This window comes from Pelobates fuscus, chromosome 3 (genome assembly GCF_036172605.1).
Source record: "Pelobates fuscus isolate aPelFus1 chromosome 3, aPelFus1.pri, whole genome shotgun sequence".
In the NCBI taxonomy this organism is placed as follows: Eukaryota; Metazoa; Chordata; class Amphibia; order Anura; family Pelobatidae; genus Pelobates; species Pelobates fuscus.
The window spans coordinates 191,898,025-191,923,252 of record NC_086319.1 but is presented as its reverse complement, the minus strand read 5'-3'; positions in this window follow the sequence as shown (position 1 = coordinate 191,923,252).

Sequence of the window (25,228 nt, the reverse complement as noted above, 5' to 3'; positions counted from 1 at the left end):
GGTGAAAATGACACAGCCACTCAAAGTCCTGAAGGAAGACATCTATATCCTCATTTGCCTCTACATAGTCTTTAAATGCCCCATACGGTACTTTGGCTTTACTTTCCTGGATCACTGTTACTGCTTGGGGTCTTTTGTGCATTGGTTGTTTGGTGGTGGACAGTACATACGCTTGTACTTCGGACAATAATTCATGTCAATATTTCCACCAAAGGGTTTTCGCCATAAGTGTGATTCCATTGCGTTTCCCTCCATTGTGAGTGGTTCAAGGTTAACAAACATTCGGTTGCCTTCCATTCATTCAGCAATAATGGTGGCTGCTATAGCTCTCGCCTTCAGGAGATCCTTCAGATTAGACTGTTTTAGGATGATATAATCAATCTCCATCCACAGTCCATTCAGTATTACTATCCACTGACTGTGGCTCTGGATCTCGATGCTGCCAACCAATGTCCTGACAAGGACTTTTCCTCCGCTGGATCCTTGAAGACTGGAACTCAGGAACAAGGTGCTGAAATTTGAATAGCTCTATCCCTCCCCAGTAAATGGACGACACACAGTTCTGGTAGTGCAACTGATTTATTCCACACAAACTCAGCCTTTTATGCAAAGACCCCCAGCATGGGCTCTCCATTCAAAAAGTACACAAGCCCCTCCCAAGCGTCCCATTGTCTGAGAGATAATTGAGTCCAAAATTAGTAACTCAATTATCTCTCAGCTACAGGAAAATATATAACATATCTACAAAATACCCCCAAAACACAGTCATAATTCACAGGAACCCCACAATAAGTACATCTATGAATAGCTCTGATCTGAGCACCCAACATATCCAAAAAGCGCTCAGATCTGTGTGGTAGCTATTAGGTGATTGGCCAAAACAGTTCCATAAAAAATATGGTGACAGCCAGTCGGTTTTCGGGGGTTCCTGTGCGAACACCGACAAACGTTTCCCATGACTTTTATTGAGCGAATGCTCCCCCAAATCGTTAGTTAATTTCTCCTGAATGTCGGTCGTCTAGTTGGTCTGGAAGTAGAAGGGCAGCTGTGCAAGCTCCGCCCGGGTAAAATTGTTCCAGGCGTTCAACGACCATATACCGCTGCCTGTGTTTGGGAGACAAAATGGCTTCCATGCTTTGGACTATGTGCGTTTAGTTATACGAATGGCAGGGAAAGCAATTGAGTTAATGTGTCAAGGTTTTAATTTGTGGGTAACAGCCAGGGGAGGTTGTGTTCGATGAGTTATAAAAAGGGGGACCACACACTATCAATTCGGGAGAACGAGCAAGGGAGTACGGACAACCGAACACAAGGGAATGAAGTCTGCTACAATATTGTAGTGGCATAAGTTGTTGTTTTTCTAACAATTATTCATCAATGTGGTTTGTGATAAGTAATACAAGTGTGAATTCTCAAAATCAAAGACGGTGACTCCTTAGATTCAGATTGTTTGCCAATCTTTTTCCAATTACAATAAATTACTCGCTGTCATTAATTGTATGAAACACTACATAGTTCAAGAACGCTTTCTCTAGTGGTAAATAGTCAATTAAGTTCATAACACACACTTGTCAGAAGAAGCTTTGCACTTCTAGTGAACATTCCTTGAACTGTCAAATAGATATACACAAACCATTTCTTGTAAGTTCATATTCCAGTCATATAACTATTTTGGCAAACGCCAAACTGCAACTGCAATTGTGAAATCAAACAACTAATTGTTTAAAAAAATAATTAATAGCTAGTGGAGCTTTCCCCTTTTCACCCATTGTATTTCTCGCACATTTGCTTAATAATCTAAAATGAGCCTAAGAATCTTCATGACAATTCAGTGAATGGGCTACTAGACATAAAGCCACTTGCACTCAGAACTCCAAAACTCCAAAAGTATCAAAGAACTCTAGTTCAGTAAGATCAAGCAGCTTAAATATAAAATGTTCAGCCACAACATTAAAACCACATTCATACGTCCCGACGCTGGAAGTACAACGTCATCACACGGATATGCAGGCAGGCAGAAGCTCCTGGTATATAGTCAGAGAAAAGTTGTATGTAGTGAGTGTGGAAGAAAGGGAACATGCCACAGTGTTAGAGAGACCAAAGTCAGCATTACTATAGGATCAATATAGGATCACAAGCATGAATTCCTGACCCTATAGTGTTAACACCACCATCTAGACCCCCTGGGCCCCTCATGCCTTTATAAATATAGAAAAATCTTGCTGTATTCAAGCCTGAAGCTTTAACTCTGCATGCTGTTAGACTCAGAAAAACAAGCAGTCTGCTGACATCATTAGAAGTGGTGGCCTGATCCAATCACAGTGCTTCCTCATAGGATTGGCTGAGACTGACAAGGAGGCAGATCACAGGCAAAGCCAGCATGATTCAAACACAGCCCTGGCCAATCAGCATCTCCTCATAGAGATGAATTAAATCAATGAATCTCTATGAGGAAAGTTCAGTGTCTGCATGCAGAGGGAGGAGACACTGAATGTTTGGATGCATTTTAGGCAGCCATGACCCAGGAAGGATCTCTAACAGCCATCTAAGGAGTAGCCAGTGAAGTAATCACTAGGCTGTAATGTAAACACTGCATTTTCTCTGAAAAGACAGTGTTTACAGCAAAAAGCCTGACGGTAATGATTCTACTCACCAGGACAAATTCAATATGCTGTAGTTGTTCTGGTGACTATAGTGTCCCTTTAACTATATTCATCGTCAGCCAGTCCACACACGTTTTGTTCCCATACATCCCTCTTAAGTTTCCATACTTAAAGGACCACTATAGTGCCAGGAAAACATACTCCATAGCGACGTCATCGGCTGAATGCGCATGCGCGGCAGGAGCCGCGCGCACATTCAGCCAGTCCATAGGAAAGCATTCTCAAAGCTTTCCTATGGACGCTGGCGTCTTCTCACTGTGAAAATCACAGTGAGAAGCGCGGAAGCGCCTCTAGCGGCTGTCAATGAGACAGCCACTAGAGGCTGGATTAACCCTATTATAAACATAGCCGTTTCTCTGAAACGGCTATGTTTATAGAAAAAAGGGTTAATCCTAGCTGGACCTGGCACCCAGACCACTTCATTAAGCTGAAGTGGTCTGGGTGCCTATAGTGGTCCTTTAAGTAAGAGTATGTGAAAAGTAGTTAGGGCCACCTTTCTTGGAAAAAACATACGGCCTTACTAATTTGCATAATTAAATATGTATGGGTGACATCACATGATGTAAATCACAAGGAGTGACATAAGAGAAAATGCTGTAAAATCACCAAAAAACTACTTAGTTTGATTCTGCTGTATAGATGGATTCCTCCCAGTGCCCCCATGTCTCCCAGTGCCCCCATGTGTTGATTACTCCAGGTCTCAGTGTTCCTATGTATCAGTGTCTCAGTGCCCCATGTCTCCCAGTGTCCCCTAGTGTCGTGTCCCCAGGTCTCCCAGTGACCCTATGTATCACAGTGTCTCAATGCCCCATGTCTCCCTGTGTCCTCCAGTATTCCCATGTGTCCCTATGTCCCTATGTCCCCATATATCCCAGGGTCCCCATGTCACTAGACACTAGGAAGACGGGGAGACCTAGGGACACAGAGACACCAGTGACACTGGAAGACTAGGGGACACTGGCTGTGACACATGGGAACACTGGGAAAATAGAGGACACTTGAAGACATGGGGACACAGACACCAGGGACACAGACACTGGCTGGGGGACAAGGGGACATTAAGACATGGGGGCACTGGGAGACATGGAGGCACTAGGAGACATGGGGACAGTGAGACACTAGGGACACTAGCTTGGAGACATGGGGACATTGAGACACTTGAGGCACTAGGAGACATGGAGGCACTATGAGACATGGGGACAGTGAGACACTGGCAGGCTGGGGGCACTGGGAGACTAGGGGGCACTGAGACACCAGGGACACTGGCTGGGAGACATGGGGACACTGTGTCCCCATGTGTCTGTGTCATAAAGTCTCCCAATGTCCCTTAGTGTCTCAGTGTCTGCCATAATGTCTCCCAGTGTCTCAGTTTATGTCTCCTTGCAGCCTTTCCCCCCATAGCTTACTTCCCTGAGCTGTAGGCGGTCTATGCAAGGTGGGAGTTGCTGTCTGGACTCTCTGTAGCTGCACCCCTGCAGATCAGTGAGTAGAGATAGGCAGGGAGGGATTTGCTGTAACTTCCTATCCCTGCCTGTCTCCACACACAGCGACCCCTACTGGTCAGTGCTGGTATTGCATAGTAATCTCTTGTTTATACTGAGAAAATCACCAGCATTTGTATTGCCAGTATCACTGCAATATTGGCACCAGCCAGGCAGCCTCAAATACTGGCTGTGCCAATAAAATAAAAGCCAGGTGGAATTCCTAAGAGTAGTGTGTGGAAAAAAAATGTAACATTTTTTATTTTTTATTTTTTAAATCAATGGGCCTATTCCATGGGCCTGGGCCTGGAGCTGCAGCTCCATCAGCCTCTATGTTAATCCGGCCCTGGGACACTGACACTGTGATACATAGGGACACTGAGACACTGGGTGACTTGCGAGACTGAGACACTGGGAGCAATCCATCTATACAGCAGAATCAAACTGTGAGTAGTTTGTTGGTGATTTTACAGAATTTGCTCTGATGTCACTCCTTGTGATTATACAAATGATTAACGCTGGTATTTTTTTCCAAGAAAGGTGGCAACCCTAACTACTCTTCACATACTCTTGCTTAAAGGAGCACTATAGGGTCAGGAACACAATCATGTATTTCTGACCCTATTATGTTAAAACCACCACCCTGGCCCCTTCTTGCCTCCCGCTGCTGGCTCTGCCTCTGAACTGACTGTCTGCTGACATCATCAGAAGTGGTGGTCTGAGCAAATTACAATACTTCCCCATAGGATTGGCTGAGACTGTCAACTAGGCAGATAGGGGGCAGAGCCACCACAAGTCCAACATAGCCCTGGCCAATCAGCATCTCCTCATGAAGATAAATTGAATCAATGCATCTGTATGAGGAAAGTTCAGTGTTTGCATGCAGAGGGTGGCGACACTGAATGGCAGTGCTGCACACTAGACAGTACTGCCCCAGGAAGCACCTCTAGCAGCCATCTAAGGAGTGGCCAGTGGAGTTATTTTCTCTGAAAAGACAGTGTAAAAGGCCTGAAAGGAATGATTCTACTTACTAGAACAAATACAATAAGCTGTAGTTGTTATGGTGACTATAGTGTCCCTTTAAGTTTGGAAGCTTAAGAGGGATGTATGGGAACAAAACTTGTGTGGACTGGCTGACAATAAAATTGTAGTGAGTGTATTACGAACACGTTTCACGTCTCGCTTTTGAAGCCCTTGCTGTGTAACCAGTTCTCTCGTCCCCTCGGGCGGCCCGTTTCCCCTCGCGCTGTCCCTAGTGACGTGTCTGAAGTGGCTGCCCTCCTCGACTCTCGTGTTTCTAGGGGTCGGCTGCAATATCTGGTGGATTGGAAGGGGTACGGCCCTGAGGAGCGGTCTTGGGTTTCGAGCTCTGATCTGCACGCTCCCTCTTTGGTCCGCTCCTTTCATGCCCGGTTTCCTTTGAAGCCTTCTGCTTCCCACCCTCCGGGTGGTCTTCGAAGGGGGGGGGGGGTAATGTCAGGACCCCGCGGGCGGCTGCGAGGGGAGGCCGCACTCCGCTCACGGCACTCACCCTCCAGCCGTCCGCGGTTCCCTCCTCCTCGTGCGCTCGGCGAGTGGCATCCCCCAAGCCTCGGATGCCGCCCGCGTCTTCCTCTGCGTCCCCCAGCAGCAGCATGCATGACGCTGCATGCTGGGAGACCACCCACTTTATTACACGCCGGGGTAAGCCACCTGACCCGGCGTTAAAGGCACAGTGCATCAATCACAGTGGGAGGTATAGATACCTCCCACGTGTGATTGTTAATTCTGATTGGAAATTATCCAATCAGAATTAACCTTCTGGTTTAAATACTTACCTATCCTGTTCCTCCCTGCCCTGTTGTGGTATTTGCTTGCTAGCATTGCTACTGAACTTGGGTTTCTGGTTACGTACTCTCTGGCTTGTTTATCTGACTTTGTGACTTTCTCCTACCCTTTGACCTCGGCTTGTTTCTCGTTATTCTGTCTTCTGGTTCCCCTTACTCGGCTTGTCTCCTGACTATTCTTTGTGTGCTTAGCCCGGCCACTCTAAGGTCCGGTACAGCACCTTTTCTGTGTGTGCGTTAGCGTGTTTGGTTCCCCGAATCGTGACAGTGAGTGCTAGGGGACAGTCCTTAGAAAGCATGGAGTGAGCACATCATTAGACACATTTATGTCAAGCTCAGGGTGCTGCCTGCATAGTATGCTCTTAGTTGGACAGCCTGCAGGATTGGCGGGCAGCCTGACATGCATTCATGCCAGGCTGTCCTTCAAATTCTTTGTTCAGACATGCCCCCTTTTTGGGCATGTTCTCCCCTTTTGGCAGGTCTGGTCACGTGATTCGCACCAGTGGCCCACCCTTTTACCCCGCCCATTGACTTCCTGCTTCACTGGACACTGCTGTTAGGGGTTATGGATTTACTTGAAAGATGAAAGCATAAATTAGAGAGAGATTAGCATAGAGTATGTGTTTTCTTATAGGCTCATCCTATGAGTTTTCCTCCAGCACCATCTCCATCAGATACATGACCCTTGGGAGGTATGACCGTTTTAGTGTTTTTGGTCAATAAGATTCAGTAATTAGGCCCATCATAATTGTCAGCACCAGGCCCAGTGTGCTCTTAATCCGGCCCTGCTTATAATATATATCATTTTATTCCGGGGAAACAGGGCATTAATTTAACATCAAATATTTAGCTATGAAACATATTTTAATATGAATAATATATAAAAAAAATGGGAGAAAATAAGAAATGTTTTTTTTTTTTTAGTTCTACGTGACATTTTAACTGTGAATGTCATAATACTGTTTTCTTTTACTGCAATAAAATACACATATTTGTATTCAACAATGTATCTCGTGTAAGACGGTACCCCTATGTACAGGTTTTATGGTGTTTTGGTTACAGGGTCAAATCTAGTATGTTACTTTTTTTAAAAATTTTCACATTGAAATTCGCCAGATTGGTTACATTGCCTTTGAGACCGTATGGTAGCCCAGGAATGAGAATTAACCCCATGATGGCATACCATTTGCAATAGTAGACAACCGAAGGTATTGCACATGGGGTATGTCCAGTCTTTTTTAGTATCCACTTGGTTACAAACACTGGCGAAAGTTAGTGTTAATATTTGTTTGTGTGTGAAAATTGCAAAAAACTAATTTAAATGCCAATTTTGGCCAGTGTTTGTGACTAAGTGGCTTCTAAAAAAGACTGGACATATCCCATTTGCAATTTGTCTACTATTGCACATTTTATGCCTTCATGGGGGTAATTTTCTTTCCTGGGCTACCATACGGTCTCAAAGGCTGTTCACATTGTATCTATTTTTAGCCAGAGTCTGGCTCTGATGGTAAACACTTAGGGCTCCATGCCAAAATGGTTTCCAAAAAGCAGTCATAAGTTGTTATTAGTAACAGCCAGTAGATATTTGAAAAAAACAAAATTATTGGTTTCCAATCCTTTAATGTCTGTACTAGAATAACAACTCCCTCACCTCAAACAGGCATCTGCAGACAAGTAATTTCTTCAATGTGGGTCCAGTTTTCAACACCAGAGTGACAGTTATTAATTTTAGGAAATATAATCTGCAGCTACAATGTACAGTATTGCTGTAAGAAAGCTGTCAATGTTTAAAGCTTGTTTACTTTCTCGTGAATTCACAGGCACTTCTTGCAGTCATTATTTTATTTTATTTACATTTTCAGTCGAAATATGATTGCTAATTGTTGACCTATCTCTAAGAAGCATGTATAACTACTTTTCTCTTAATAAATAAACATTCACAATGTAAACCTCATACTTTCTCTTCTAAAGTCTCAAGAACAGTGTTGCTAAGGAACATCCCAAGGGCAAGATCAGCTGTCTGAATAGCAGTCAATCAGGGTCAGGACATATCACACAAATAAGCCTTGTCATCAGGCATTCAGCCTAATAATCAGAATCTATTCAAAAAGTGGGAGTACTGATGTCTACAGCTTGTGTAAGACAAGTGATTCTACTTAGTCATTTATTTGACCAGAATACCATTGTGTTTATACTATCTGCATTGTAATGAATGTTATATGGCAATAACCCTGTATAGAATCTGCAAATTCACAATTTTTAAACTAAAGCAGTGATCTCCTGTGTATGTATTCACATAATGACTTGTTTTCCTTACCTATATAACCTTAAAGGGAAACTACAGTGCCAGGAAAACAATCCTCCCATCCCCCGGTAGCTGAACGGGTGAAAACCCCTTCAGGTCACTTACCTGAGACCCCGCCGATGTCCCTCGGCGGTGGTTTCTTCTTGCCGCCGCTCCTCCCAGTCATTCCGTCAGCCGGTGGGCGAGACTGATCCCGCCCGCCAGCTGAGGAAACCTAATTGAATGCTTTTCAATGCTTTCCTATTTGGAATTGAGCGATGCTGGAGGTCCTCACACAGCGTCTAGAGGTGGAGTTAACCATGCAGGGTAATTATTGCAGTTTATAAAAAACTGCAATAATTACACTTGCAGGGTTAAGAGTAGTGGGAGTTGGCACCCAGACCACTCCAAAGGGCAGAAGTGGTCTGGGTGCCTACAGTGTCCCTTTAAAGGACCACTCTAGTGCCAGGAAAGCATACTCGTTTTCCTGGCACTAGAGTGCCCTGAGGGTGCCCCCACCCTCAGGGACCCCCTCCCGCCCGGCTCTGGAAAGGGGAAAAGGGGTAAAACTTACCTTTTCCCAGCGCTGGGCGGGGAGCTCTCCTCCTCCTCTCCGCCTCCGTTCCTCCCAGTCGGCTGAATGCGCACGCGCGGCAAGAGCTGCGCGCGCATTCAGCCGGTCACATAGGAAAGCATTCATAATGCTTTCCTATGGACGCTTGCGTGCTCTCACTGTGATTTTCACAGTGAGAATCACGCAAGCGCCTCTAGCGGCTGTCAGTGAGACAGCCACTAGAGGAAATAGGGGAAGGCTTAACTAATTGATAAACATAGCAGTTTCTCTGAAACTGCTATGTTTATAAAACAATTAGTTAACCCTAGCTGGACCTGGCACCCAGACCACTTCATTAAGCTGAAGTGGTCTGGGTGCCTAGAGTGGTCCTTTAAGAGCAGCCTAACTGCAGTAAATTCAACTGGTGTAGGAGAGTGTGACCTTTCATAGAACTATTATAGACTTGTCTTAGGTCGGAGGAGAATGTTAGAACTTGTTGCCTTGTTACAGATTCTAATTCTAAATAGCTGTGAGGAAGCTGGGTAGAAAGATCTACTGCATAATTTTTCTTCATAAGAAGTATACAATAGGTAGCGCTCCCAGAGTATAGTGCCATATCAGGCTCTTATTTCACTGCTGTACTAAATCAGGCCCCTAGATAAAATACTTCTTAAATTGTATCTGTATGTTAAAAGAAACTTTATTTCACCTCAGAGGGCAATAAAAATAGCAAAAAGCATACAAAGTAAAGAACAAAAACAAATTCACTAAGATATAGTCGCAGCAGAACACTGGTACCAAAGGGAACAACTACGAATTTTGTTTAAAAAAAAATAATAGTTATCAAGACCAATCCCACAGAGGCAAATGCCAAGTTTAAATATGAGTGACCCATACTATAGATTAATGTAATAAAAGTTTTATTGGTAGAATGAACAACTCCAGGGAGTTCAGAAAGAACTGACTCACAAAGGTGATGGGACACAGTCAAAGAAGCAGAGGTTTTAAAGCTTTTGATATAACAATATAAAAAAAGCGGAGAGACCTATAGCTAGGATTATTATAGAGTCTATCTTTGTTTATTTGTACCCTCCCCCCTTTGGACAGGTGGGGGTTAACCTGATCCCCTCTACTAAGGCAACCAATTAGTCAGAGAGACCAGCAGCCTACAAGGCCTATACAGCCAGCCCACACTGGTCTTATAAGATGGCCACCATCAGACACGCATCAGAGTCAAAGAGGAGTGGGAGATCTGGGATGACTCTTGCAGACAGCCTAGTACTTTGTGCACAAATACTCTGCTTTGTGCACAATGTTGGGCAAAAAGTAATGATTTTTATGAATTCTACTTGGAACCTAGCATATAGCAGAAAATAGTAAAGTACAAATACTTAAAGTAAAATACCTACCAGGCCAGTGAGTGGATTTGAGGACTCCCAAATTGTGACATATTTTTCCCAGCACCTTTATCAACTAGCAAGACCCTGCTGGCAGGAAGATGCAGAGAGGTGGCCTAAAAGAGATTTACCCGGGTCTGTTAAGCAGTCTGTTTTTATGTTGGTCATAGGTTCCGTATTTTACATAATCAAGTCTCTGGAATGGGAGTGGGGTGAAGAGGACTCTGGCACATTTGTCAGGCAGAATTGACAGACCGAGTTTCACTGTGTTTCATATATTCTCTTACAATATTGGCTTTGTTAGGGTTTCTTCCCGCATTATTAATCTATATGATGTAATAGTTTTCTTTCTTTTTTGTATCCAAAAACAAAACCTCTCACATTGCATTTCTATTCTCTATTGTTCCTTATTGCCTGACTTGATTATACAAAGGTATAATCAATCCCAAAATTATTAAGAATATGTATCCACTTAATGGAAACCTGTGAAGTCTGTCAGGTTATAAACAAGCATAATTTTAAAAGCATAATTCTAAAAGCAACACCCCCACCTATTAGAATGCTTATTAAATCAACTACACATATGTGGCACTCCTAAATATTGTAATTCTTATTAGATAAAACTACAGATATGCCATCCAATAGGCATCATAATTAAAGGGGCACTATAGACCTACGTTGCTTTTAAAACCTTTTGGCAGGCCACAAATTAAAATAAACCCCATCATGCTTTAATGTTTACAAAAGAAGACAAGCCAAGGTTTTCAACATGTGGTTTGTCCCATTTTTTGTAGTATCAGCTTAGTCCCAAACCCTGTCCAAATGTAGCATTCATATTAGTTTTTTTGCATTTCTCACAAAAAAAACTGCACTTTCACTGATGTTATAAATAACATTATATGTTTACTGCTCTAAAATGCTCATATTTGTGTTCAGCGATGTCTCACAACTTGTACAACAGTATCCCCATATACAGGTTTTATGGTATTTTAGAAAGTTACAGCGTGAAATAAAAGGCTTGCCTATTTTAGTTTTTACACATTGAAATTTGCCAGATTGATTATGTTGCATTTGAGACTGTATAGCAGCCCAGGAATTAAAATTAAACACATTATAGCATACCATTTGCAAAAGTAGACAACCAAGTGTATATAAAATGGGGTATCTCCTGTCATTTTAGTAGCCACTTAGTCACAAACCTTAGCTAAAGTTAGTGTTCATATTTTAATCTTTTTGCATTTTCACACAAAAACACCCTTTTCACTGATGATAACATTGTCATTATGCATTTTAATGTTTTAACCCCTTCAGGACGGAGTCAATAGTACACGTTCTGATCAAAACAAAACGTAAACAAAAACTGGAATTTGCGCTATATGTCTGTTCAACCGTAATTCACCTCTTTCATATTAAATGAACGCACACTTATTATATATAATTTTGTTCAGGAGAAACAGGGCTTTCATTTCATATCAAATATTTATATATGAAACATAATTTATTATGAATAAAATTAAAAAAACTGAGAAATGTAAAAAAAAATTTTTTTAAATGTGTAGTTCCGCCTCACATTTTAGCTGTAAATGTCATAATACTGTTTTACTGCAAAAAAATGCACATATTTGTAATCAGCGATGTCTCACGAGTACAACAGTACCCCTCATTAACAGGTTTTATGGTGTTTTGGAAAGTTACAGGGTCAAATATAGAACGTTCCATTTTTAAATTGAAATTTGCCAGATTAGTAATGTTACCTTTGAGACGGTGTGGTAGCCCAGGAATGAGAATTACCCCTATAATGGCATACCATTTGAAAAAGTAGACAACCCAAGGTATTGAACGTGGGGTATGTTTAGTCTTTTTTAGTAGCCACTTAGTCACAAACACTGGCCAAAGTTAGCGTTCCTATTTGTTTTTGTGTGAAAAAAGCAAAAAACTAATATTTGGCCAGTGTTTGTGACTAAGTGGCTACTAAAAATTACTGGACATACCCCATTTGCAATACCTTGGGTTGTCTACTTTTGCAAATGGTATGCCATCATGGGGGTAATTCTTATTCCTGGGCTACCATACGGTCTCAACGGCAACATAACTAATCTGGCAAATTTCAATGTCAAAAAAATGAAATGCAAGCCTTATATATGACTCTCTAACTTTCCAAAACACCATAAAACCTGTACATGGGGGTACTGTTATTCTCGGGAGACTTCACTAAACACAAATATTAGTGTTTTAAAACATTAAAACATATTACAACAATAATATAGTCCATAAAAGTGCAGTTTGTTTGTAAAAAATGCAAATAATTTCACTTTTACTTAAAATATCATCGTTGTAATACAATTTAACAGTTTTAAACACTAATATTTGAGTTCAGCAAAGTCTCCTGAGTACAAGAGTACCCCCTATGTACAGGTTTTATGGTGTCTTGGAGAGTTACAGGGTCAAATATAGTGCTTGCGAATTAAATTTTCTGCACTTTCTCCCTGTGTTTTCAGGCATGTCAATCAAATTGTAATTAATCCAATGACATAATTATGTTAAAAAATTACTTAAATATACACGTAGAATTTTAATATATATGCATTTATAGGTATTTAAAATCTACGTGTATACTAATGTAATCTTTTATGTAATTATATGTATTTATCTATATATATATATATATATTTGCGGTTATTTGTATTTTATATATAGATAGATATACATAGAATGTCATTCTAAGTGTATTTTGTTACCAATATATATATATATTAATAACAAAATACAGTTAGAATGAAATTACATATGAATATATAACTTATTTTAAATTTTGTTTCAATATTTTATTTATTTATTTATTTGTTGTATTTATTTATTATTGTAATTATACGTATATATATATATATATATATATATGTGTGTATATATATATTATATATATATAATATATATACACATATATGTAACGTCATTCTAAGTGTATTTTAATACTAATATATATATATATATAATATTAATATTAAAATACATTACGTATGACGTTACATATATATAATATGTATATATACTATATATACATATATTATATATATAAAAATACTTTTAATTTAATTTTATACTTGTCTAATATATTTTTGTTACACTACCTACCAGCAGGGGGACTGTCTAATATTTTAGACAGTCCCCCTGCTGGCAGATCCACAGCCAGCTATAGGGGGCCATGTGATCGCTCTTTGAGAGCGATCACATGGCCCCCGGGGGCCTGATTTGTCGGGGGAGGGCTGCCTGGGCTGTCAGGCAGCCCTCCAGAAGAGTATCGCGGCGGAGGTCAGTAGATCTCTCCTCCAGGGGCTGCAAGCCATTACGGTGTTCTATGCCGCTGCAACGGCTTTAAAGCCCTTTAAAGCCGCGACGGCATAGAATGCCGTAACGGTGTTAAGGGTTAAAACACTCATATTTGTGTTAAAATATGGAAGTCTTGCCTGCATATTTCATGCCACATTCACGTGTAAATAGATAGACTAGCCCAGCAGTGATACAATTAAAAAACATTTTAGTTTGAAAAATGTTGAGGGCCAGTTTAGAATCTGTCTTAATATGTTTACAAGCCACACACCTCCCACATATAATTATGTCCACACGAGTATAATACAGCTACTTGATTTTAGTGGTCCTCACTTGGTTGTGGTCAGGGATAAGCATGTTGCGCAAGTTTTTAACGTGCAGGCCATAATGCTGGTGTGTTCTTACCACCTTCTTTAGATGTGGATCATTAATAAGCAGGGGTCAAAACCGCTGCAACGTACGATGCATAACTTTTTTTCTTTGGTTTTTACAGTATGTATTGGGGTTGATGTGTACTATGGTCGTTGCTGCCGCCCAAGAGTAGTGGGAATTTGAGCGCAGGACTTGTTTTATTGTATTTGTATTCACTTTTGTATCACACAGCTATGTTACAATGCTGCCACCCATCCCATGTGTTCCCTATTAAGGGTTTATACGGGTTAATAAATGTGTAGGGGTGTATATTGTGATAGAATTTATCTTGATTCCAAGGCTCAAGCTTATAGGTGTCATATAATGATATCCTATATTAAAATTGGCTAACTTGGAATTAGGATTGATTGCTTGATGCTTGAACAACACTTAAGACCATATATGTCTAAGTCCTGGGAGCAGAGAACCCCCACCTAAGATGTCTCTACTCTAATCTTGTTGTTCTCTCTTACCCAGAAACTTATTTGTTATGTATACATGGCGCTCATTCCTATGTCTTATCTGTATTCCCTTGCTATTTTTGTTCTAAGAGTATTTGCACGTAAGCACTTACTTTTTAATGTATAAAACCCAGCTGATGAATAAAAAAGGTCAGAGGCTTATTTTGAATACCAACAGGTGTCTGGTGTCTAATTCTCACTTCTCCAAGTGCACTTGTAACAACAATTTGGGTTTCCTCTGAATATAACAAAGATCAACATTCTGATCCACAACAATTTGGTGCCGAAACCCGGGATCAGACAAATCCAGTTCATCCGGACCCAGAAGGGTTGGCTCGGAGCCCAGACGGTTAATCAGCTGCAGCGGGTAAGAAAAAGCTTTTATTTTTCTACCTATAAATGATTTTGACTCTCTGGTGCTCTTTGAGACTCCTGTCCTGGTGGGTAAGGATTTTAAAAACGTCTGATCTAAAGAACTTGTTTTCTGTGGTATTATGGTTATATTCAGGTGGAGGTTGTGTTATGTCTTGTGAAAGGAATCTTGAGATAGTGGAATAGAACTGTGGGTTGTAAGTTATTTTTATTGATTGCCTTGTCATTTGTTTTATAATTTGAGTTAGAATCCTCCAAGGGCTGATCTCCTGATCTGTGTGTAGAAGACAGAACTGTGAAAATTCCACTGCAGCGGTCATAAGTGTTTAAATACACTGTTATTGTACAGTTTGTCTTGGTAAGGAAGTAATTAGCCCTTACAAGTTTTAAGATGGGTAGCTCTGAAAGTACCCAAGGGGGATTTACGGCTTTGACTATTGTCAAGCATCACAAAGGACAAGGAGCAATTAAGAATGTTAAGAGGTTACTTAAGAAAGCTGGCATGCCCTCAGAGGGCACTCTAGACCCACATATATGGAGTGAATTTATGGCAAATTACAGAGGTTGGTTAGAAGATAATAACTTAGTAGAAGTTGCACAAAAATGGCATGATACTGCTGTTGAATTAACTAAATGTGGTTGTAGAGAAACCACCAGGAAAGGTGTACCATATTATCAATGTTTTGGACCTCTAGGGTCCCAGAGTAGGCAGGATCCTGGGAAAAATCTTGTAAACCCACCCCTTTACCAGGATAATGCAGGGACTCCTTTGGTCCCTAAAGGACAGGCGCTTTCCCTTTTACGGAGATCAAAACCTCTCTTTCCAGTAATATTACGCAGTGGGACTTCATATGGTCCCCTAGCAGCCCCTGTAAGACCTATGGGTTCATTAGAGCAGGCAGATAGTCCAGACTTAAAGGAACCCCTAGTTGCCACCATAGACACCCCAGTGGGGCCATTAGCTCAGCAATTTTCTACTCCAATGATACCCAAAGTTGAGAGCGTATACCATGAGAACAGACAGCCTAGCTCAGGTATCCAATACTGGGAAGAATATAAGCCCTGGACACCCAGTGAACAACTGGCAATAATACAGCAGCTGGCAGATGTTGAAAAGGCCTCCTTAGCTCTAGTCCAGTCTCTATCCACAATTCAAGCTACTTACTAGTGTACTTGGATGGATTTAAAACAGATTGTGGCACTAAAAGCTGGCCCCATTTTGGCTAGAATAATTGCTAAATATACTGATGCCCATGAAGATAACCTCATAAAAAGCAACATGCAAACAGATGAATGGTTTAGAACCAAGTCTGCATCTGGAGCATGCTATGTCACTGCAATGAGAGAATGGGCTAAAGTAAAGACAGAGGAACTAGCCAATAAATTAGGAGATATATTAAAAGGGAAAGATGAACCTGTAGAAACATTCTTCACCAGACTACATATGGCTTGGGAGGCATTGGGTTACACAGATATTGAAACCACTTCGACCAGACTGCTTATTAACTGCTTCATGGATGGTATCCACATACCCATAAGGACTGGTCTCCAAAATGCTAGACCTGAGTGGAGAAGTTTAACCTATGGTGATCTGGTGAATTTGGCTAGGGGAGTGGAAGCTAATCTAAATACTAGAAAGAGGAGCACACCTCTAATGGCTGTAACTGTCCCTAGAGCTGATGGAGAGAGAAGGCAGGTAGACTGCTGGAATTGTGGCAGGAAAGGACACATTAAACGTAACTGCAAGTGTCCTCCTAAAAATAGAAAACCCCAGGATTCTAATGATAACTCCCAAGACAGCCAACCACCTCCACCACCTCCCCCTCCCCAATAGGAAATTGGCAAACCAGTGCCCCTACATATTATAAATATCCCTGACTCTGCAGGACCCTCACCCATTATCAATGTTACACTACCCGGGGGCCGAATAGTCCCTTTCCTGTTGGACACTGGCGCTGCTAAATCGATGTTACAGGAAAAATATGTGTTCCCGTATGAGAAATCTAATGATGTATTATCATGTGTAGGGGTGGATGGTATCGAAAATGACATTCCCCTTACCCACAAGCTGAAATTGAAGCTACACGACTCTACTGCCCTTGTAACAAGGCTACTTGTTAGCCCTCATGCCCCTGTTAATCTACTAGGCAGTGATGTACTGTCTGCTCTTAGTGCAAATATCCAGTATAGCCCCACTGGAAAAGTAACATTGTCTGTGCCTTTGGAGGACAAACAAATGATATCTCTTTCAAATGTTCTGGCAACTCTCACTATGCCCAGCCATGTGCCAGAACCTACCATTGACTTGTCCTCAGTCCCTGATTCCTTATGGGCTACAGGGAAGACAGATACAGGCAGACTCTCTGTGCCCCCAGTCAAGGTGAATCTCCTGCCCGGAGCCAAACCTCCCTACCAAAAACAACTAAGCCCAGCACAGGAAGATGCTATTTCTCAATCTGTGCAAGAGTTTCTGCAGGCAGGGGTAGTTGTCCAGACCACCTCCCCTTGTAACACACCATTGTACCCAATTAAGAAAAAGCAAGAGAAAGGTAAACCTGTGGTATACCGTATGGTACATGATTTGAGGGCAATTAATGCTGTAACTGAACTGATTGCCCTTAATGTTCCCAACCCACACACCTTGTTGGCACAAATACCACCTTCCTCTAAGGTATTTACTGTTATTGACTTGGCAAATGCATTTTTCAGTGCCCCCCTGGATCTCGAAGTCAGTTTTTATTTGCATTAACACATAAACACAAGCAGTACACAGGGCGCACAAAACTCACCCACTATGTACAGCATGGCAATGGCCCAGATTCTTGAAGAATGGGAAAGGCCAAATAATGTAATTTTATTGCAGTATATCGATGACCTACTCCTATGTTGCGATAATTTGGAATCTTGTATTGTAAACACTCTTTCCTTGCTAAATTTCTTAGCAAAAGCAGGCTGTAAAGCGTCAAAAACGAAACTGCAAGCTTGTGTAGAGAAAGTTATTTTCCTAGGACATTGCATTTCCCAGGGCATAAAACATCTCACAGAGAGTAGAAAGACTGCAGTTCAAAATATTAAACCCCCCCGCAGCTTAGCCCAGCTTCGTACATTTCTCGGTTTGGTATCTTACTGCCGTCCTTGGCTGCGTTCTGTAGCTATCTACATGCAACCACTGTATGATTGTCTTGCCAACAAAAACAAACCATTTAAATTAAACCATGCGGCAGAAAATGCCTTCTATACACTTAAGGTACTGGTAACGTCAGCTCCAGCACTGGGTCTCCCAGATTACAGAAATAATTTTAACCTGTTCTGTACTGAGCAATCAGGTTATGCTACATCTGTCCTTACACAGGACTATGGTGGTAAACAAAGACCAATAGCTTACTACTCCACCAGATTGGACCCTGTTGCCAGGGGTGCCCCCTCATGTGTTAGGGCAGTGGGGCTGTTACTGCCCTCCTGGACAAAGCCACTGATATTGTTTTAGATAATCCGGTGACCATATACACACCGCATGATATCAACAGCATACTGTCACAAGTTCAACCAAAACACATACATACTGCAAGGCATTTCAGAATGCAATGTGCCTTGCTTATGCCACCTAATGTTACTCTTAAAAGGTGTATGGTGATAAATCCATCTACATTACTTCCCCTGGATTTAAAAGAGGGGAGTGGGAATGGTACTTGTACTTCTGATCTTTTTGTAAATTCACTTTCATCAGATGAGTTAGCTGATGCCCAGGTACCCCATGATTGTGCAGCACTAATGGCACAAGAAACAGCAGGTTTTTTGCATGTAACTGATTCTCCATTATCTAATGCAGATTTTGAGTTTTTTGTAGATGGTTCCAGATATGCTGATGAGAAGGGTAATTTCCACACTGGATATGCTGTAGTCTCTGCACATGAGATAATAAAAGCTGAACCACTCGCTCCTCACTGCTCTGCACAGGAGGCAGAGCTGAAGGCACTCGCTGAAGCGTGCAAAATGGCTTCTGGTAAGACTGCTAATATTTTTACAGACTCTCGCTATGCTTTTGGTATAGCCCATGATTTTGGCCCTATTTGGCGGGCTCGTGATTTTCTCACCTCAGCAGGAACTCCAATCATGAATTCTGAAGCCGTGAGTGCACTTATGGACGCTATCCTGTTACCCACTCAAGTAGGCATCATCAAGGTGGCAGCTCACGTGAAGATCACAGATGAAATTTCAAGAGGAAACCACAGAGCAGACGAAGCTGCCAAGCAAGCAGCAATTCAAGTTCATCCCTCTAAAGGTAAAACCTTCCTACAAGTTGTTCTTACAGATGACGCCGTTGACTACAATATACTGTTGAGCTTACAAAGACAGGCAAGCAAGGAAGAACATGACCTCTGGAGGAAACAAGATGCAGAACCTGATGATGACAAAATGTGGAGGAAAGGTAAAAGACTGTGTTTGCCACGAGTATTGTACCCCATGATGGCCCAGATTGCCCATGGACCTACACATCTATCCAAGATGCACATGAACAGCTTAGTAAACACCCATTGGGTAGCATCCGGATTTACTGTTGTAGCAGCTAAACACACCCAAGCTTGCATGATTTGTGCTAGAAACAATCCAGGACAGGCTGTCAAAACACCGAGTAAGCACACACCAAGGCCACTTTACCCGTTTCAAAGACTGCAGATAGACTATATTCAACTACCTAAGGTAGGAGTGTATGAATATGTGTTGGTGTGCATTGATCTCTTTTCAGGTTGGCCAGAGGCCTACCCAGTGTCGAAAGCCACAACAAAGATAACAGCGAGTAAGCTTCTGAAGGAACTGGTATGTAGATATGGAGTACCTGAAGTGATTGAAAGTGACAGAGGTAGCCATTTCACTGGGGAAATAATGCAAGAAATTATGAAAGCCTTAGGGATCAGTCAGGCCTTCCACACCCCTTATCACCCCCAGAGTAGTGGGAAAGTAGAAAGGGCAAATGGCACCTTAAAGAACAAGATTGCAAAAGTCATGCAAGACACAGGGAAGCCCTGGACTGAATGCCTTCCCCTAGCACTCTTTTCTATGAGATTCACCCCCAATTCCAGACATGGCCTATCCCCTTTTGAGATCCTGTTTGGATGTTCCCCAAAGACAGGCCTCTATTTTCCCCAAACCCTCCAGATGCAGCATGGTAGTATGACTGCCTATGTTCAGGCCCTACAACAAAGATTAGAAAAGGTGCATAAACAAGTCTTTGATTCTATTCCAGAGACTCTGACTCTGCAACTCACAAACTGCAGCCTGGTGATTGGGTGGTGATAAAGAGGCATGTGAGGAAAGGACTTGAACCACGCTTTGACGGTCCATTCCAAGTGCTCTTGACTACGGCTACATCGGTAAAACTAGAAGGAAAAGCCACGTGGATACACGCCAGTCACTGTAAACAAGTCACTCCGACTGATCCACCAACATGAAGCTGTTCATATCCTTTACCATATTATGCTCTGTTCAGATATGCTACTCTGACTTGAGACCAGAAAATAATAATGCATGGCAGGAAAATATATGGTTGCAGATAGCAAAGGCTTTCAATTTAACCTCCTTTTGCCTCAACCCTCTCCTTAGTACTGAAAACACCATAGAATCTTGTCTTATAGCTGTCCCCACACCAATCTCACTGTTGAGGAAGTACCTACATACCCATAGACCCCATAAATCTCTACAACTATATTCTTATGCCTTCAAACCACTGGTAGGCATGCCCCCCCCCCTATCCCTGAAGACAATTAATGTGACAGGCGCTGAACTATGTTGGTCTTTTTCATGTAATTGTTCAAGAGACCCTAATACTGAATCCCTGTTTTGCCCCACATGGTGGAAAAATACCACGAATTGTAGAGCCCTGAGCACCACTATGAATTGTACCAAAACTCACCAAGTTATGAGTTACCACTACAATGTCTATCTTCCTAAAGGATGGACTTTCTCCTGTGGAAATATTACTTATGCTTATGTCCCAGGTAACATTACAGGAGGTCCCTGTGCAATTTCTCGCCTAACCATGACCATGTTTTCCAAATCTGACCTGATCACTAAAACCACCCAGCTACACAAACTGCTGAGAGACAGGAGAGATGTTAAAAACACCCTTACTTCTGATTGTAACTCTGAAATCACTCTCTTATCCAAAGCCGAATACTCTGCCCTAGCATACACCTTGGTAGGAGTCCCAGGCTTAGCACTGTATAATACCCGAGTAGTTAATGCTGTAGCCTGTTCCCTTGCAAAAGGTTTAAATGCCACTTCACAGGCCCTAGAAGAGCTACTTATGGACAACCAGGCAAGTAAGAAGGCAATCCTTGAGAATAGAGCAGCCATTGACTACTTACTAATGAAACATGACTTAGGATGTGAAGCTATTGAAGGTATATGCTGTTTTAACCTATCTGACCATGGCACTATGATCCATAAACATATAAAAGATTTACATGACTTAGTACAGGATATCAAACAGGATAACGGCTTCTTTGAGGACTGGGATTGGACATTTGGGCTAGGAACATGGTTGACTTTACTAATTAAGAAAATTTTGTACTTTTTGCTATTAGCTGTATTTGTCATTATGGCTATTTTTCTAACCTTTTTTTCATGTCTACTAACCTCTCTATGTAAAAGCCAACCTACTGTTGGTCGGACCTTAACTTACATTCCAGCTCTGACTTCGGAAAGGTTTTATGATGTTACCTCACCTAACAAATGAAGGAACTCTCCTCTGCTGATTCTGGTGGTCTTTCAGTCCAAGGGAACCGTGGTGAAGCAATAAATGAAAGTCCCACAGGCTTTGGCTAGCAGGCCTGGATATACCTTGGACATTTGGGTGACCCTTGGATCAAAAGAGGGGATTGTGATAGAATTTATCTTGATTCCAAGGCTCAAGCTTATAGGTGTCATATAATGATATCCTATATTAAAATTGGCTAACTTGGAATTAGGATTGATTGCTTGATGCTTGAACAACACTTAAGACCATATATGTCTAAGTCCTGGGAGCAGAGAGCCCCCACCTAAGATGTCTCTACTCTAATCTTGTTGTTCTCTCTTACCCAGAAACTTATTTGTTATGTATACATGGCGCTCATTCCTATGTCTTATCTGTATTCCCTTGCTATTTTTGTTCTAAGAGTATTTGCACGTAAGCACTTACTTTTTAATGTATAAAACCCAGCTGATGAATAAAAAAGGTCAGAGGCTTATTTTGAATACCAACAGGTGTCTGGTGTCTAATTCTCGCTTCTCCAAGTGCACTTGTAACAACAATTTGGGTTTCCTCTGAATATAACAAAGATCAACATTCTGATCCACAACAATATAAAATATATGCAATATAGCTTTTTCTAAACACTATTTGTATGAACCCTGAAATTAAGGGAATAGACGTGCACACCACCTTTTTGAAAATATTGGTTTATGCTCATGATTTATTATTTTCTATTGCTGACCCTTCCCACTCCTTACCACATTTGATGTCAGTATTTGATGTATATTCAAAACTATAGAACTTTAGCATAAATTATAACAAGAGTGAAACATTCCACATCTCAGTACCCATTCAATTACTTAAAATTTAAAAAAACGTCTGTCCCCTTTGAATTTGCCACAACAGATATAAAATATCTTGGAGTTAGCCTTACTCTAGATCACAAGTACCTACTCACCTGTAAGTATTCCCTATTGGCTGTCCTACCGTGGCATGGAGGGCATCTTTTCTTAGCAGTCATTTTGTCAGTCAGATCTCACTATTTTGATTTCACAGAATCCTTGTTTCTCTCTAGGATATAGATGGTGGCATGTCACCTGTTACTATATGTTCTTAGGGGACAGGGCCGCCATCAGGGCATGACAACCATGACGGTTGTCATGGGCCTGGAGGTCCTGGGGCCCGGACTGCTCTTGGAGTTCTGGGCCCCACTAAGTACACATATATCTATAGCAATTTTTGCTATAGATATATTTGTACTTGTGGGCCCCTGGCTACCTGTTCATTGCAAAGAGGGTCCGCAATACTCTCACTTCCTTTACCAGCAGCTCCGATGTCTAAATCGCAGGAGCACTTCAACTGTCAGAGCGTTGCCACAGGTTACCATGGCAAAGCTCCGCACGAGACGCAAGCCGTGAGAGTTAGAAAGGGGAACTGCTGGAACTGGTGCTCAGAGCACCATGCCACTAGACCACCAGGGAATGCGATCTCCCCCCTTCCTTGTCAGGTAAGAAGCAAGGAGGGGGGTCTAAAATAAAGTGTAAAAAAAAAAAAATTATATTTAAAAAGTAGGTTTAAAGGTTCAAAAATTTAAAATGCCCCTCACCCATTTTACACACATTACATACCTACACACACATCATTCACTATACACACACTACTGAAACACACACTCTGCATTCATTAAGCACGCTACATCCACTATACACAAACACACTACATGCACTATACAAACTTACTTACTTATACTTATGATGGTAGTGATATTGTTAATGTGATACACAGATGACTTCCTTTTAGAAAAGTAGAAGCAACTAGAGATGTCGCGAACATAAAAGTTTCCGTTCGCGAACGGTGAACGCGAATTTCCGCAAATGTTTGCAAACGGGCGAACCGGGCGAACCGCCATAGACTTCAATAGGCAGGCGAATTTTAAAACCCACAGGGACTCTTTCTGGCCACAATAGGGATGGAAAAGTTTTTCAAGGGGACTAACACCTGGACTGTGGCATGCCAGAGGGAGATCAATGGCAAAACTCCCATGGAAAATTACATAGTTGATGCAGAGTCTGGTTTTAATCCATAAAGGGCATAAATCACCTAACATTCCTAAATTGTTTGGAATAACATGCTTTAAAACATCAGGTATGATGTTGTATCGAACAGGTAGTGTAAGGGTTACGCCCGCTTCACAGTGACAGACCAAACTCCCCATTTAACGCACCGCAAACAACCGCAAACAGTCCATTTACACAACCGCAAACTCCCCATTTGCACAAGGTTGGATACCAAGCTAGCCATGTCCCGTTCCTTGTCCTCACTGATGTCATTGAAGGTCTCTTCCTCCACCCACAACAAGCCCCCTGGGACGCCTGCTGTGTTTGGTCTTCCACCTCCTCAAAGCCACCTTCCTCCTCTGACTCCTCTTCTTCAGACTCCTCTCTCTGCATTGCCTCTCTCTGCATTATTATAAGTTGTGTTAAGGAGGGTGGAGGGTGGAGGGTGGACCCCGAAGGGCTGTGGCGATGCGTAGGACTTATAAAGCTCCGCATGTCCTCCATCAACAACACGTCTGTAAAGCGTCCTGTCCTTGCCGGCATGGTCGTGGGAGGATGAGGATTACTTTCACCTCTTCCCCTGTTAGATTCCCGTTGTGCTGTGACATCACCCTTATATGCTGTGTACAGCATACTTTTTAATTTATTTTGGAACTGCTGCATCCTTTCCAACTTGCGGTAATTCGGTAACATTTCAGGCACTTTCTGCTTATACCGGGGGTCTAGTAGCGTGGACACCCAGAACAGGTCCTTCTCCTTCAGCCTTTTTATACGAGGGTCCCTCAACAGGCACGACAGCATGAAAGACGCCATTTGCACAAGGTTGGATGTCCAGCTACTCATGTCCCGTTCCTCGTCCTCAGTGATCTCACTGAAGGTATGTTCTTCCCCCCAGCCACGTACAACACCACGGGTACCAGATAGGTGACAACGAGCACCCTGGGATGCCTGTTGTGGTTGGTCTTCCTCCTCCTCCTCAAAGCCACATTCCTCCTCTGACTCCTCTTCCTCACAATCCTCTTCCAGCGTTGCCGCAGGTCCAGCAAGCGATGCTGATAAGGCTGTTTCTGGTGGTGATGGTGACCACAACTCCTCCTCTTCCTCTTCACGCTCATCTACGGCCTCTTCCTCTTCACGCTCATCTACGTGCCATGCACGGCACATGTGTCAACTTGCCCAAATTCAATGCCGCCAACAAATTTCTTTCGTTGTCACAAACCACTTTGCCGATCTCCAGTTGGTGCAGAGTCAGTCACTGATCCACCTGTGCGTTCAGGGTGGACAGGAGTGCTTGTCCGGTGTGACTCTCTGCTTTCAGGCAAGTCAACCCCAAGACGGCGTGACACTGCCGTATCCGGGATGTAGAATAGTACCTGGGGAGCTGGGGGGTGCCGTTGATGTGGAGCAAGACACAGCAGCAGAAGAGGACTCAGCCGAGGAGGTTATGGAAGAGGATGGAGTAGGAGGAGTAGAGGAGGTGACAGCAGGCATGCCTGCAAGTCGTGGCGGTGTCACCAACTACTCTGCAGAGCCACGCATTCCATGCTTGGCAGCCGTCAGCAGGTTTACCCAATGCGCAGTGTAGTTGAAATACCTGCCCTGTTCATGCTTTGCAGACCAGGTATCAGTGGTCAGATGGACCCTTGCCCCAACACTGTGTGCC